The sequence below is a fragment of the Heterodontus francisci genome, chromosome 22, assembly GCF_036365525.1.
Source record: "Heterodontus francisci isolate sHetFra1 chromosome 22, sHetFra1.hap1, whole genome shotgun sequence".
In the NCBI taxonomy this organism is placed as follows: Eukaryota; Metazoa; Chordata; class Chondrichthyes; order Heterodontiformes; family Heterodontidae; genus Heterodontus; species Heterodontus francisci.
The window spans coordinates 56,672,481-56,688,497 of record NC_090392.1 but is presented as its reverse complement, the minus strand read 5'-3'; the positions used below and the strand labels follow the sequence as shown (position 1 = coordinate 56,688,497).

The following is a 16,017-nucleotide window of genomic DNA, read 5'->3' as shown; positions in this document are numbered from 1 at the left end:
AAGAGGAACAATGAAATACGTTTCAGTTAGTTTGTGGCTGCATTCCCAGTATTCGCTTGTTTCCTGAGTTCAATAAGAAACATTCGCAACCCTGTACTCTTAGGTTAACTGTTGATAAAGGACTCATTGTTCATTTGTTGTTTTATTATTTGTGGAGGCACTTCAGTGCAGATAAATTGCTTTGGGGAGATGAGCTGTTGATCTTTGTCGACTATTTTACCACATCATAGCAAACGAAGGGAGCAAAACTTCATAAGTTGTCAGGAAAACAAAAAGTGAGGTTAGTTTTTTTGCTAACATACACAAACATAAAAGAGGAAGGCATATTATAATCTGAAAAAAGGCCCTCATTATCCATTTAAGACATCACCAAATATAATATTAACCATGCACTTCACAACAGGATTTTCCTTAATACTGTGAGGATGTCCTTCAGTTCATAGTGTGTTGATTATTGCACAGAATTACAAGGTATCTAGGAGCACAGTAACAGGCCATTCAGCACATTTGGTCAACGTGAGCTTTTATACTCCACACCAGCCGCCACCCACTCTATTGACCTTTACACCCAACACCACCCCCCCAGCACTACTTCTCAAATCCCTCCATCCCTTTCTCCCTCATGTACGAACCAAGCCTCCCCATAAACGCATAAATGCTAAGAGTTTCAACTACTCCATGTGGTAGGGACTCCTATTGTCTCAGCACTCTCTGGTGACACTCTGGCATGGACTGTTGGTTAGGCAATGGAAGGAACTAGAAAAACTGAGCCTAACATGGAGGACCAAATTCAGAGAAAGGTCCTTAAACAGGCATTCGGCCCCTCACTGACATTTGCAAGGGGTCTCAATGCTTATTGAAGCTAACTGCCAGAGGCACACTGCTGCGCTGCTGGGACTAAGAGCTGCTGGCCAATGATTGGCTGGCAGCTGAATGATGCAGGACGCCCTCCTTCAAGTGGGTATAAGTCCTGCCTCTGAACAATTAAAACCTGGGGACCCCCGTAAAATGTGTGTCGGATCCCCAGGCTGGGCGGATGCTGGTTCACCACCAACTTTTACGTCAGTGACCTGCTCCAATCCGCCCGGCGTAAAATCCAGCCCAGAACGTAACCCCAAAAATTGGACCCTTCTGCACTTCCTTCAAACTCACAAAACAGACAAATTGAGGTCCGGCTTCACACACCTTCACCTCCTGATAATTTAATCGGAGACTTTTTAGGTAGCCTACATTACTCAAGCTAGCTTCTAAATTTATTGTAAAAAAAATGTATAATTTAGAATAGTGCTGAAAATGGAATAAAGCAGCTGAGTGTGTCTATTACTCAAAACTATTCTGCAAGTCATCAAGTCTCGTACAACGAGAGGAATTGAAATTCGAAATTCTCTCTCAGGTCCTGCCAATAATGATCCCATTTCTTGATGCAGATGATTCAAGCCATTGGCTGCGCTGCTTTAGACTTGCTCTGGTGCATTCAAGGATGCTTTTCAAGAATATTTTGGAGCAAGTTCACAATGGAAACATCAGGGCATGAAATGTCGCAATTTATTGCGGACTGCAGCGTTAGCCTATATTATGCAGTCAAACTGAAATGTGTTTTTTCCAAGTTTATCCATAATTGCACTGTAATTTTTAGCAAAAGGTCCTGTGACAAATCATTACGTCGACTTTCTGGGGACAGACACCGCTGGGAGCAGTGTTGTTAGTGGCCTGGGGCACTGCCTGCCCTTGGGGAATCAGCTTAAGTTTGCTTAGCATGGCACTATGCAAACAAATTGCTCCCCCAAGCTGTCCCATAAAGGTAGAATAGCGAGTCCTTACTCTTTTTAGCTGACGTCCGGAGAGAATTTCCAGAATAAATGTTGACATAGTATTGCTAATGGCTTGCCAAAGTGTCCCAGAAAGTCTCTCGATGTGTTTCAAATGTCATCTTCAAATCTCCAGAACCATAAAGGTGACACACATTTAATTTACACTCAAAATCCTCTGCAACAACTAGTTTACTTCCAATCACTGTTTCAACAGGGTATTAAGTCAAGCGCTAGCCACCAAAATACCATCTAATCTCTTAATGAGCACCAGAAAACAATTTAAGTGGCGATCAACAGCTTAATGATCCTCCAGCCAGTCATGGTCAAGGAGTTGACACCTGCACTAAGATGGCGTCTTGCGCTAAATGTGGACTGGACTAGCATTTTAGCTTCAAGATCCCACATTTTGGCCACGTTACAGCATCTTTAGCACCTGAATTATCTGTGGGGAAAAAAAAAATCGCCTCAAAGCTGTTCCGATTACATCGCATTACATAGACAATACAGCACAGAAACAGGCCATTCGGCCCAACTAGTCTGTGCTGATATAGATACTCCAAGAGTTTTCTCCCATTCCATCTACCTCACGCCAGCCATTCAGCCTATTCCCTGTCCGCCCCTGTACCCCTCTATTTCCTTTTGAAAGTATCTAATCCATTTGCTTCATCCACTTCCTCTGCTGGCAAATTCCACATTCTAACCACGCTCTGAGAACTATTTTGATCCCAATGTAGAATTCCCACCAGGAGCAGCTGCGCCCAACACCTGTATCAGCTTCATTTGGCAGCAACACAGATATCAAACAGAAAAACCTCGACAGCTTCTTCAAATCTTACAAAAGCAATAATGTACTGAATTTAGGATGTATAGGATAGACACTCTGATTAAGTGAAGTGCTTGACATGAAGAAGAGATGAAATGGTTCAAGGTTTCTGTCCATGTGGGATTTTCGGCAAAATGGGGCTAGATTTTCATTCTGTGGTGGAGATGGGTCAGTGCTGGTACTGCAGAGGCCTCAGACACAGGCCCAGCATTTGAACCCCTGACCTGAGGTAGGCGAGATGGGGTCACCAGGGCCAGACCGGAAGGCCCCAGCAAGGGAGGCTTTGGCAGTGGGGGGGAAGGAATGGGTGTTTGGTCCCAGGGACGACAGTGGTTTCCCGGGAGGTGAAGAGGTTCCACCACCAAAGCCCACAGGTAGGGCACCCCTTTTTCCAAAGCGACCCTCCTCGCTGCTGGTAAGATCCCAGCAGCGGCAGGAAGAGGCCTTCAATTGGCCGCTGTGGGCGGGAAGACCGATGCCGGCCTACACCACCCCCGGAAAGATTGGGACTGGCAATCCCGGCATTTGGTTCCATGACGGATGCTGCCACTCTGATTCTCCAGCACCCCCCTCCCCCCAGAACCCAATGTCGGGCTGGAAACAAAATCCCACCCCCTGTTGGTACAGGTGAAACACAACAGTGCAGTACAGCACATCTTTAAGACTAATTGTTTTCATCTGACACTCAGAGATTGAAAAATGTAAAAACATTGGGCTGAATTATGTTGCTGAAGGTGAAGTCCTGCCGCCAGGCCGAAAGTGGGAGACAAATCTGCTTCAGCTGGCGGTGGGACCGAGGGTAGCATGTTGCCGCTGCCGACCATTTAAGGGGTCTCCGCCGGGGCTGCCACCCAATTAAGGATGGTCACCCACCCCAATCAGAGGGCTGGCAGCTCAGCAGCACCACAGCTAGTGGTGGCCACTGCTGAGGCTGCAACACCAGGAAGAGGGTACGTCAATGGTGGGGTGCCCTCAAAGAGGTGTAAATGTTGTTGGGGTCAGTCAGGGCCAGGCATGCCACAGCAATCAGTTACTTTTTTGGGGGGGATGGGGGTGGCCATTTCTGCGAGGGGGTGGGGTCCCTCTGTGGGCCACGGAGTGCCAAAAAAGAGGGCCCCACCACATGCAGAGCCCACTTGGAGGCCACCAGGTTTCACTGGCAGTCTCCCTACATGGCGGTAGGACCTCCCAATGCAGGCAAAATACCTGCCAAGGCGAGAAGTGGCCCTTAATTGACCATTTAGGTAGCTCAACTGGCTATCCAGCGGACAGCCGAACCCACAACATTCCCACCACTGGCAATAAGCAATGGTGGCAGAAAGATGTCAGGCTTCCCTGCTGCGCCTTCCCCTGCCATTTAGTCAGTCTTCCTGACCGTCGCCAACAAGTTGGGAAAATTCAGCCCACTTTAAGCTTGTCTTCACCTCGTCAATTCGGTTCAAACTGTACAATGCGGTCACTTTTATCAAGTATTATTATGAAGGCAAAACCATGAACTGATGCCATTTTCAGAACTGTTGCAAACAAGGGTAGACTTTCACCCTGCATGCCATAACTATTTTCTTCAAAAAACAATTTCACACCATTATAAAACTTGCAGTACCAATAATAATTTATTACCCACCACTTCTGTGCAAAATATTTACCTAAGGCACTAGAATCTGATGTTAACCTACTGCCTTCCGCATGCTGAAGTAAATTAAAAGCATTTAAACCTTCAGAAAAGATCTCCAATAGTCAAACCTCTGATTCGATACCAAAAAGGTAAAATACTCCTGCATTAATCACAAAACTGTTTTTAGCGTAGAAACAATTATTCCCAAGCAGTGTTTGATAAGGTGACAATTCAACAATTTAATTCACAGCCTAGGGAAACAAAGTTTTTTCACAACACAAAACAAAACAACCAATGATAGCAAACCTTTCCTTGAATAAAACAATCATGTTAAACAAATAATACAGTTCCAAGTAAAGCTATTACTACTCTTTCCAAAATTGTTATTTCAAGATTAGATTCCTCTATTTCTCGAAGAGAAATGACCAACTTATTGTTTATACTTCAGGAGAATTACTTGACAACTACTTACAAGATCCTTGATTTTATTTTAATCAGGGGTTTAGGAAAATATTTGTCCCTCAGCAGAGTCTGACAAGCATGTGAAGCAGCAAATTATCTCTTTAACTCAACTAAATGCTGCCATGCTACATTAAGTCTGATGGTTATAAGTTTTTCTATTATAGTGCAGTTTTCAGAGCCACAACTATGCTTAGTGCACTACCCTCTCTCCACTGTATATTAATTCTCTCCCAAGGGATGGTGCAGCGCTCCAAACTGACAGCTAATATCAACACTTTATATTGTAGTGCTCAGCATACTCAGCAAAAATTTGCATAGCATGACATATTTTGGCAGCCAAGAAAAAAAAGTCATTAAAAAATTCACTGCTGCAGCCAGAGGATTCCAGCAACCAACTCTGCTTTCAGTGTACCAAGTTTAAATGTGATGACAAAGGATAGAGCCAACATTCACTTTAAAGAAAGGCTGCCTGCTTCAACAGATGGTAGTTTTCAACAGCTACAGTCACCCAATTCATATTCTCCCGCTCCTTCTCAGCATGACATGACTCTTGTCGCAAGAATCACTAAAGCATTGCACACCTTATGATGCAATGGTTGGTACTTACCACATGGCCTCCATATTTTAACTCAGCCTGCCAATTATTGGTTAGCATTTGTGAGTTAATGCACCTCCATGAAAATATGACAGATGTCATTACTTCCCAAAGCCGTCACCAGTGAATATTCTAAAGAATGGCAAATAAGTCCCTCTGAATATTTTCAATGAAGTTAACTTGCCAGAGAATGAAACACTTGGTACTGCAAACTAGGGATGAATTTTGTTCTGCTCCCGACATCTGGCTCTGTGGCAGGATGGGGGGGATCCGGAAGATCGGAGCGGCAGCGGCCCGCCAAGGAATCCGATGCCGGGGTTGCCGGGCCATTTCTTCCCGGTGGTGGCGAGGCTCCGTGGCGGCCCCTCTGCCATTCGGTAACGGGATACAACTTTCAATATTTAAATGAGGTGCTTGCATGCATTAAAGCCTAACCTACAGCGACCTTGCATTCGGTTCCGGATCTTCAGTGTGACGGGCAGCACTCACTCACCTTCACGTTCCTGTGCAGGGAAAACTGGCATCGCTGAGGTAGGGAAAGGGGGAACTCAGGATTTGTCGTGTGGGGGGGGGGGGGGGGGAGCAAATGGGGTCAGCTATGCATTTTTTGTGTGGGAAGGGGGAAAGGGATGAACTCTGCCTTTTGTGCAGTTGGGGTGAGAAGGGGACAGCTCTGCAATTTCAGTGTAGTGGGGGAGGGAACGGGGCAAACGTTTATTTTTAGTTTAGTGAGGGGGTAGAGGGGCAACTGTGCATCTCTACATTATCTGAAAAGGGCTGACAGCCCTTTAAAAAATGGCGCCAACACCCGCCCAGAGACAGCTAACGCCGTTTACCGTGACGCTAATGCCGCCCCCACCACCTGATTAGGGGGCCGGGTGGGGCATTCTCCTTGCATATCTTAGTGAGCCATCGGGCTCAAGATCACGGCGGCATGGTGGCGTGTGGCCCCCAGAAAAGAATTCTGCCCCTCGTGTGCACCTGGAGAGAGAGAACAGAGGATCAACGGAAATTAGTCGTCAAATCCCATCAACATACTCAGCAGGAGCTTCTCATGTTGATCATATCTCCACAAGCAGCTCACCCGAGCAGACACAGCAATGTTGGATTGCCTACACAGTGGCAGCCGCTCTCAGGTCAAGTCCTGAGAAGGGAGGCTGAAGCCGACGAGGGAGCAGGAGGTAGTGACTGTGATAAAATAGGTATTTAAAATATGTATCAAAACATTTTTTTAAACTTATTTGCAATTGGTGGCCAAAGGGACTGTCGAAGAATCTTGAACTAATGGGGGCATTCAACAGACATTATGCTCCTAATTTAAATAGTCAAAAAAGGGCCAAATGTCTGTTCAATGCATCCAAAAAGGATCCAACATATTTAACAGTGGGACGATCACCTGTACTGATTGGGCACAGGCTGCCCCATTACACACGCTTTGCGCCTGTTTTACAACTGAAAAATGGGCACAACTTATACAATTTCTACCTCAATATATTTCCACACAGAAAAGGAGGAAAATGAAGAAAATGAACTTTTTAAGTGGATACAGTGGGGTAGGATGTCTTCTGTCCCATCAAGGAAAGGTACAGCCAGCCCCAAAGCGTATAGAAATGACAAAAATCAGCAACAGGAATCATTAAACCAACATAGAAAAAAAGCAGAGATGAGATCTTACTTCTGAATAGAAAGATAGATAATGGTATATTTGCCTTCATAGTAAAGAGTTCTAGACCAGTCAGCTACTAGCCAACTTATTTTGACTGTACGAGTTGATTAATCGTTCAAAAATTCCAATGTGCATTTCACTCACACTAATAGAATCTCTGACCCCAATATTTATTCGGAGCCAGGAAGGCAGCGTGGAGAGGATTTTCAGATGGGAAACCCGGCAGCGAGAGGTCCCCACAAATCCTGTCGAATTTAATGGCAGGACGTGTTTAATTTTTTTTTCTAAAACAGGTTTCCCGCCTGGCAGCCAGCTCATCGACAGGTCGGTGGCCTGTCGGATTGGGAAGCATTTCTGGTTGGAGTGTTAAAATGAAGAGAAGCATTTGCAACAATCTTCAGCCAGAAGTGCCGAGTTGATGATCCATCTCAGCCTCCTCCTGAAGTCCCCAGCATCACAGATGCCAGACTTTAGCCAATTCGATTCACTCCACATGACATCAAGTAACGACTGAAGGCACTGGATACTGCAAGGGCTATGCCCTGACAACATTCCAGCAATTGTACTGAAGACCTGTGCTCCAGAGCTGGCCGTGCACCTAGCCAAGCTATTCCAATACAGCTACAACACTGGCATCTAAACAGCAATGTGGTAAATTGCCCAGGTATGTCCTGTACACAAAAGGCAGGACAAGTCCAACCTGGCCAATTACCGCCCCATCAGTCTATTCTCAATCATCAGTAAAATGATGGAAGGTGTCATCAACAGTGCCATCAAGCGGCACTTGCTTAGGAACATAGGAATAGGAGTAGGCCATTCAGCCCCTCGAGCCTGTCCCGCCATTCAATGAGATCATGGCTGATCCATGACCTAACTCCATATACCTGCCTTTGGCCCATATCCCTTAATATCTTTGCTGAACAAAAATCTATCTATCTCAGATTTGAAATTAACAACTGTTCGTGGGAGAGAGTTCCAAACCTTTGCATGAAGAAGTGCTTCCTAACATCTCTCCTGAACAGTATAGCCCTAATTTTTAGAATATGCCCCCTAGTTTTAGAATCTCCAACCAGTGGAAATAGTTTATCTTTATCTAGCCTGTCTTCTCCTGTTAATATCCTGAAGACTTCAATCAGATCACCCCTTAACCTTCTAAATTCTAGCGAAAACAGGCCTAATTGGTGTAATATCTCCTCATAACTTAACCCCTGTAGGCCAGGTATCATTCTTGTAAACCTACGTTGCACTCCTTCCAAGGCCAATATATCCTTCCTAAGCTGTTGCCCAGAACTGCCCACAGTACTTCAAGTGGGTCTAACCAGGGTTTTGTCCAACTGCAGCATAACCTCTGTGTCTTTATACTCCAATCCTCTAGATATAAGGTGAGCATTCCATTAGCCATTTTGATTATTTTCTGCATTTTAAAGTTCTATGCACCTGAACCCCCAAGTCTCTTTGGACATCCACTGTACTTAACCTCTTCCCATTTAGAAAGTATCCTGCTCTATCCTTTTTTAGTCTAAAATGGATAACCTCACACTTGCCCACACTGAAATCCATCTGCCACAGTTTTATCCATTCACCTAGTCTGTCAATACCTCCTTGCAATTTTATGCTATCATCTAGACTGTCTACAATGTTGCCTAACTTTGTATCAGAAAATTTGGATAAATGACTTACTATGCTATCATCCAAGTTGTTAATGAATAACGTGAATAATTGAGGCCCCAACACAGATCCCTGCGGGACACCACTAGTCACATCCTGCCAGAGTACTTACCCATTATCCCCACTATCTGTTGCCTACCACTCAACCAACTTCCTAACCATGTCAATAATTTGTCCTCAACTCCCTGGGCTTCTACCTTAGTTCACAGTCTCTTATGTGGGACTTCATCAAATGCCTTCTGGAAGTCCATATAAATAACATCCATAGACATTCCCCTGTCCACTACCTTAGTCACCTCTTTAAAAAATTCAATGAGATTTGTCAGGCATGACATGAATCCATGCTGGCTGTCCATGATGAACTGAAATTTTTCTCGGTGTTCAGTCACCCTATCCTTGATTATGGACTCCAGCAACTTCCCCACCACAGATGTCAGGCTAACTGATCTGTAATTTCCTTGGTTCCCCCTTTCACCCTTCTTAAAAAGTGGAGTGACATGTGCAACTTTCCAATCCAGAGGGACCACTCTTGAATCGAGGGAACTCTGAAAGACGATAGTTAGGGCATCTACAATGTGTTCCCCTACTTCTTTTAACACCCTCGGATGGAAACCGTCAGGTCCTGGGGATTTCTCGCCCTTTAGTTCCATTAATTTCCTTGTTACTGATGTTTTACTTAAGTTAATTGTATTAAGTCCCTTAGCAGTAACCTGCTCAATTGCGCTCAGTTTGGGTTCCGCCAGGGCCATTCAGCTCCTGACCTCATTACAGGCTTGGTTCAAACATGGACAAAAGAGCTGAACTCAAGAGGTGAGGTGAGAGAGACTGCGCTTGACAGCAAGGCAGCATTTGACCAAGTATGGCATCAATGAGCCCTAGCAAAACTGAAGTCAATGGGAATCAGGGTGAAAAATCTCTGCTGGTTGGCATCTTATCTAGCACAAAGGAAGATGGTTGTGGTTGTTGGAGGTCAATCATCTGAGCTCCTAGACATCACTGCAGGAGTTCCTCGGGGTAGTGTCCGAGACCCAACCAGCTTCAGCTGTTTCATCAAGGACCTTCATTCAATCATAAGGTCAGAAGTGGGGATGTTCGCTAATGATTGCACAATGTTCAGCTCCATTCGCGACTCCTCAGATCTGAAGCAGTCAGTGTAAAAATGCAGCAAGACCTGGACAATATCCAGGCTTGGGCTATTAAGTGGCAAGTAATATTTGCGCCACACAAGTGCCAGGCCTTCTCCAACAAGGGAGAGAATCTAACCATCTCCCCTTGACATTCAATGGCATTACCATCGCTGCATCAACCACTATCAACATCCTAGGGGCTACCAGTGACCAGAAACTGAACTGGAGTAGCCATATAAATACCATAGCTACAAGAGCAGGTCAGAGGTCAGGCAAGCAACTCACCTCCTGACTCCCCAAAGCCTGTCCATCATCTGCAAGGCACAAGTCAGGAGTGTGATGGAATACTCTCCACTTGCCTAGATAGCTCTAGCTCCAACAACACTCAAGAAGCTTGACACCATCCAGGATAAAGCAGCCCGCTTTATTGGCACCCCATCTACAAACATTCACTCCCTCCACTACCAATACACAGTGGCAGCAGTGTGTACCATCTACAAGATGCACTGCAGCAATGCACCAAGACTCCTTAGACAGCACCTTCCAAATCTGCGACCTCTATCAACTAGAAGGACAAGGGCAGCAAATGCATTGGAACACCACCACCTGCAAGTCCCCCGCCAAGTCACACACCAACCTGACCTGGAACTATATCACTGTTCCTTCACTGTCGCTGGGTCAAAATCCTGAAACTCCCTTCCTAACAGCACTGTGGGTGTACCTAGCGCACATGGACTGCAGTGGTTCAAGAATGCAGCTCACCACCACCTTCACATGGGCAATAAATGCTGGCCTAGCCAACGACGCCCACATCCCATGAATGAATTTTAAAAAATCAGTCTCCTTAAAAGATCGGAGTCACCAACAGGCCTCATTAAAACCAGAAGTGGGTGCATTGGAGGGGATTTTGGGTCAGCTTTGAGAATTTTATCAGTTTTATTTTATATATCATTTTAACCTTCCCACCCACCCACAGTCTACGAGCCTTGGGGATTAAACTCCCTTCTATGTCCATGTTCATAAATTAGAATTAATTAAAATTTTGCTGTTGTCAAGAAGCCTATCCCTTTGGATTAAGTTTGGAACCTCATATTTCAATAATATTTAATAGCTTGCCTGGCTCAGGATTAGTTTGGCTTACTTTGCCTCCACTCAGGCAGAATTCTAATCGGAGATTCTTCTCAAAGTTGCCAGAAAATTCTCATTAATCTCTCCTCTCCTGCCCTAAACTCTTTCTGCCTTTCTCTGCCCAGAGCCCCAATCCTCTGTTGGTTTCTCCCTTGCTGCAGCTTTAGCAGTGAACCTACTCTGCCTCGGTTTTCAGCTTTCTGCCATAGTGGGCTTCTTGTCAGAGTTTGTTGGCAGCAGCCATATTGTCCCTTTCAGTCCGTTAGATCGGCCAAGTTGGATTTCCAACGCTCAAAACCACATTGATTGATGGGGTGTTTCCCTGGTGTTCTGGCAATAAGCCCATCCCAAACAAGTAAAAAAGCAAGTGGCGATAAGCCAGTTGCCAGAAATTCATCACTGGAGAGGCAGGTCAAACACCTAGACAGATGGATGGAGAGTGGCAGTTCCTCCTGGATTTGGAGGAGTTTGAGTACATTCCTGGTTGTGCTTTCCACTGGATCAGCTGTTTGTCTGTTATTTTTTTATGCATCAGTTTAAGTGCATGATAAGTGTGAAAGTATTAACAAACATCAACAATCCTCATACATCCAGATTGCAAACAAACAAATTGGCAGAACCAGTCATTTTGATTTGTTAGGAAAAAGAGCAAAATATGCCCTCAGTGAATCTGAAAATTAATGGATACAACTTAATATAAGATTAGGCAATGTAAGCAAATACCTAAAAAAGGTTTTCAGGTTACGTTGGTTTCATTGGCTATAAAATTTCAAAAATTGAAGGCCACGTACTAGAGAAATACCAGATGATATATAGGCATAGTAAATTAATGGATGAGCAGGACTCAACAGAAAAATGATTTCAAAAACAACAATTAGGGGGAACAAACAGCTTCAAGTGAACAACTTTATTTTGTAAATTAGAGTGGCATGTACTATTCGCCAACACTGTAATTTATCTCCATAAGGTTTGCCAATGTAGCATTTCATAAATAGTTGAAGGACAGAGACTGGCATGTTAATATAATCCAATTCAAGAACGAGGTCACATGGGTAGATGTGATCTGAATTCCATTAGAGAAAAATTGAATAGCTCCAAAAATACTATCGTAATACAAGCTGGTATGCCTTGGTTACCTCTAGACTTGACTATTCCAATGCACTCCTGGCTGGCCTCCCACTTTTGACCCTTTGCAGCAATTACCCACTCCTCAAAAAAAAAAAATCTTTGACCCTGCTCTCCTTACAAACGACCACCCCATCTCCAACCTCCCATTCTTCTCCTTGAAAGTTCAGTCACCTCCCAAATCTGTGTCCATATTTCCTGGAATTCCAGGTTTGAATCCCTCCAATCAGGTTTTCTCTCTGCCACAATATCAAAATTGCTCTCAAAGTCACAAAAGACATCCTATGTGACTGTAACAAAGCAAACTATCCTACCTCATCCTCCCCAATGTGTCTACAGCCTCTGACATGGCTGATCATACAATCTTCCTCCAACGCCTCTCTATAGTGGGTGGGACTGGCTCCATTCTTATCTATCCAGTCATAGCCAGAGGATCACTTGCAATGGCTTCCTTTCCCTCTCTTTCACCATTACCTCTGGTGTCCCCCAAGGATCCATTCTTGGGCCCCTCCCATTTCTCATCTACATGCTGCCCTTCGGTGACATCATCCAAAAGCACACCGTTAGTTTTCACATGTACACTGATGATGACACCCAGCTCTACCTAACCACCACCTCTCTCAACTTCTCCAACATTGCTAAATTATCAAAGTGCTTGTCTGACATTAAGTACTGGATGAGCAAAAACTTCCTCCAATAAAATATCGGGAAGACTGAGCCACAGTTTTTGGTCCCCACTCCAAACTGTTCCCTTGCTACCAACTCCATCCCTCTCCCTGGCAATAGTCTGAAACTAAAACAGACTGTTCACAACCTTGATGTCATATTTGACCCTGAGATGAACTTCTGACCACATATTCGCACTATCACCAAGACCACCTTTTTCCAACTCTCTAACATCGCCCAACTTTGTCCCACATCAGCTCATCTGCTACTGAAACCCTCGTACATGCCTTTATTACCTCTAGACTTGACTATTCTAATGTACTTCTGGCTGGTCTCCCACATTCTACCCTCCGTAAACTTGAGGTCATCCAAAACACTGCTGCCTGTGTCCTTATTTGCAGCAAGTCCTGTTCACCTATCACCCTGTGCTCTCTGACCTACACTGACTTCCAGTTAAGCAGTCTTGATCTCAAAATTCTTATCGTTCTTTTCACATCTTTCCATGACCTCATCCCTATCTCTGTCATCTCCTTTAGCCCCACAACCCCCCCCAAGACATCTGCGCTCCCCTAATTGTGGCCTTTTGAGCATCCCTGATTTTAATGGCCATGTGTTTAGTTACCAAGGTTCTAAGATCTGGAATTTCCTCCCTAAACCTCTCCTCCTCTCTTTCCTCCTTTGAAACCAAGCTTTTGGCATTCTGCCTCAATATCACCTGATGTGGTCTGGTGTCAAATTTTGCTTTATAACACTCCTGTGAATTGTCTTGGGACGTTTTATTACATTAAAGGGACTGTATGAGTATGTTATTGTTTTTCTTTAAATTTAAGAAACAAGTAATAATTTAAAAGCTAATCAGAACTTTAGCAATTGGGACAAATATTATGTTACCAGCAGTCACCATTATGATTGATCTTCAATGTTATTTCACTGCAATTCAAGTAATACCTAAGCCATTGTAAGGGCTGAATGTTAACTCAGAGGCAAGGAAGGAGATGCAGATGGAGGTGCTGGTTTGAGGCTTGGAAATCCAGAAGAATGGGTTTTCCAAAGCTGCCAAATTTGACGGCTGAACCTGATTAGTATTTTCTGACTCAGTTTCCTGGCCATAGTCAGCCAGATTGAGGGGCTGGCTGTCGAATCGGTAGGTCTGCGGCACGAGGCCAGGGAGCGGACAGGAGCAAGAGAAATTCGGGGAGGTCGAGGAAGATTGGAGCCAGGGAAGATCAAGGTGGCTGGGGATGGGGGAGATCACAGGCCAGAGGCAAATCAGAGGTCAAGTCAGATCAGATGCTGGGGGAGTTTGGGCCTCCCCCAGTTTGGGAGGAGACCAGAAGGGTCTGGGAGTACATGATCATGAGGGGATGGGTGAAACAGGTATACTGGATCCAGCAAGTAAGTGCCAACTCCTGGATCCAGGGGTCCTCACCTCCCTTTAGTTGCCTGATTTCCCAAAGTCTGGAAAATTCGGCCAGCCAGAGTTAAATTTAAAATGTTGGCATGCGGCCTCATTGAAATATTTAAATTTCCAACCCACCTCCTGCGAGTGGCTTTGCTGCCTTCCCCCGTCCAGCCTCATTTAAAAACAAAATTTTAATATAAGGTGGCTTCAAAAGGAAATTGGATAAGCACTCAAAGGGAGTGCATTTGCAGAGCTACAGGGAAAGGGCAGAGGAGTGGGACTAGCTGAGTTAATCTTTCAGACAGTCAGCAGGGACACAATGGGCCAAATGTTCTCCTTCTGTGCTGAAACCATTCTAGGATTCTAAATGGACAGCTTGGGCTTCAGATTTTTAACAACCCACCCGACCCAAACGTGCCCATTTTTGTTGGATAAAATTATCCCTTAAATATCCACAGCAATGTTGATTTTCCTGGCCAGCTACTCAGTCCTTGAGAGAAACAAGGACATGAAATATAAATAATTCATGTACATCTTACAGTCAGATAGCACAGCTATGCCAATACCAACCATCAGTTTTAATGGAAAAGCATCTTTTATGGCACTTTGAGCAAAACGTTGGTAATGAAGTCTTGCCACCTTTGTTCTTCAGATTTTGATTTTTATAAACTTAATGAAACTTATTGCAATGTTACTCAGAAAATTAATATTCATTAGCTTATACTCTTAACATGGTTATAGTTCATTTAGATTGAATCCAAGTTTTTACTGATCTGTATATGATGTTAAATTAAAATCTCAAAAATGTAGAAGAACATTTATGTGGTCCAAGCCGAGATAGATGAAACTCATACCTGCTAGGTAAAAAGTATTTTGTGTTGGAAGAAAAAGTGTGGAGAACAAAGGTATTCCTGGAATGGTGCCATTGCCTTTTATCAATAGTTTGCATCCGAATCTCTCCAATACTAAATGCTACAGAAGTGTCAGCAGACTGAAAATCTGTAGTTCTTAGAAAACAATTGTACCATGATACATGCTGGTAATATGCTACCACTATTCACAGAGCAAAAGTACAAAAATGAAGTGATGAGCCTGCCCATTTTCATTGACCACTTCATCAACAGCATGACCTCAACATAAATCCTGCCGGAATTGATGAGAAAGGAAGATTAATCCAGGGCTCAGAATGAAGAATGTCTGAATAAGTCCATTTCAATGGGGATTAAATTAATACCTATGGGCCTAGGACAGTCAATAATAATTCTGTTTCTATGAAATCCAGCCCCACAAGAAAGAGACCTGTTAAGTCCCTTTTTTCCCCAAATGAAGTACTTAAAAAAAAAAATCCTATTTGTGTGCATCACATTCAGGTATAAATAAAATTCCATATACATTTAACTTGGATGTACTCTTATCTTCCACTTTGTACGAATAAAATTTATACCTGATCATTTTCTGAACTTCAACATTACAGACTGTAATCCACCAGTAAAGGATTCTTCACAATACTCGTCTTTGACCTGGCATATTGTAGAAAATACTTTTAAATTGCATCATTGCAATGCCTCCTACCTCAAATAATTATTAGTCTGATATTCTTTCCAAAACAGGAGAAATTGCATCTCCTTGACGTTAAGGGTTCATGTTTCTCAATTGTTTTGTTATTTTGCATTTGTTTCTGAAGTCAAGAGCAAGAAAATAAACCAACTGTGGTCTCTTTTTGAAAGAACTAATCCAGGGCCACCAGAAATCACAAAGCCACTTACTTTGGAGTAAACTAATTATTTTTTTAAATAAGCTGTTTTGAGATTTATTTTCAATGCACAATGGAGAAGTACTACTGATGTATTTAAATGAAAAATGCATTCACATTTTACTTTAATGTTACATCAGAATGTCGCACTGGCATATGATATTTTAATCCATGAC

The 16,017-nt window shown here is 43.7% G+C and overlaps 1 protein-coding gene across 6 annotated transcripts in view; it reads right to left on the bottom strand.

Moving 5' to 3' along the window:
• The window catches only part of opcml (opioid binding protein/cell adhesion molecule-like), a 1,070,268-nt gene that overhangs the window by 933,090 nt on the left and 121,161 nt on the right, over positions 1-16,017 (bottom strand). The window lies entirely within an intron of this gene.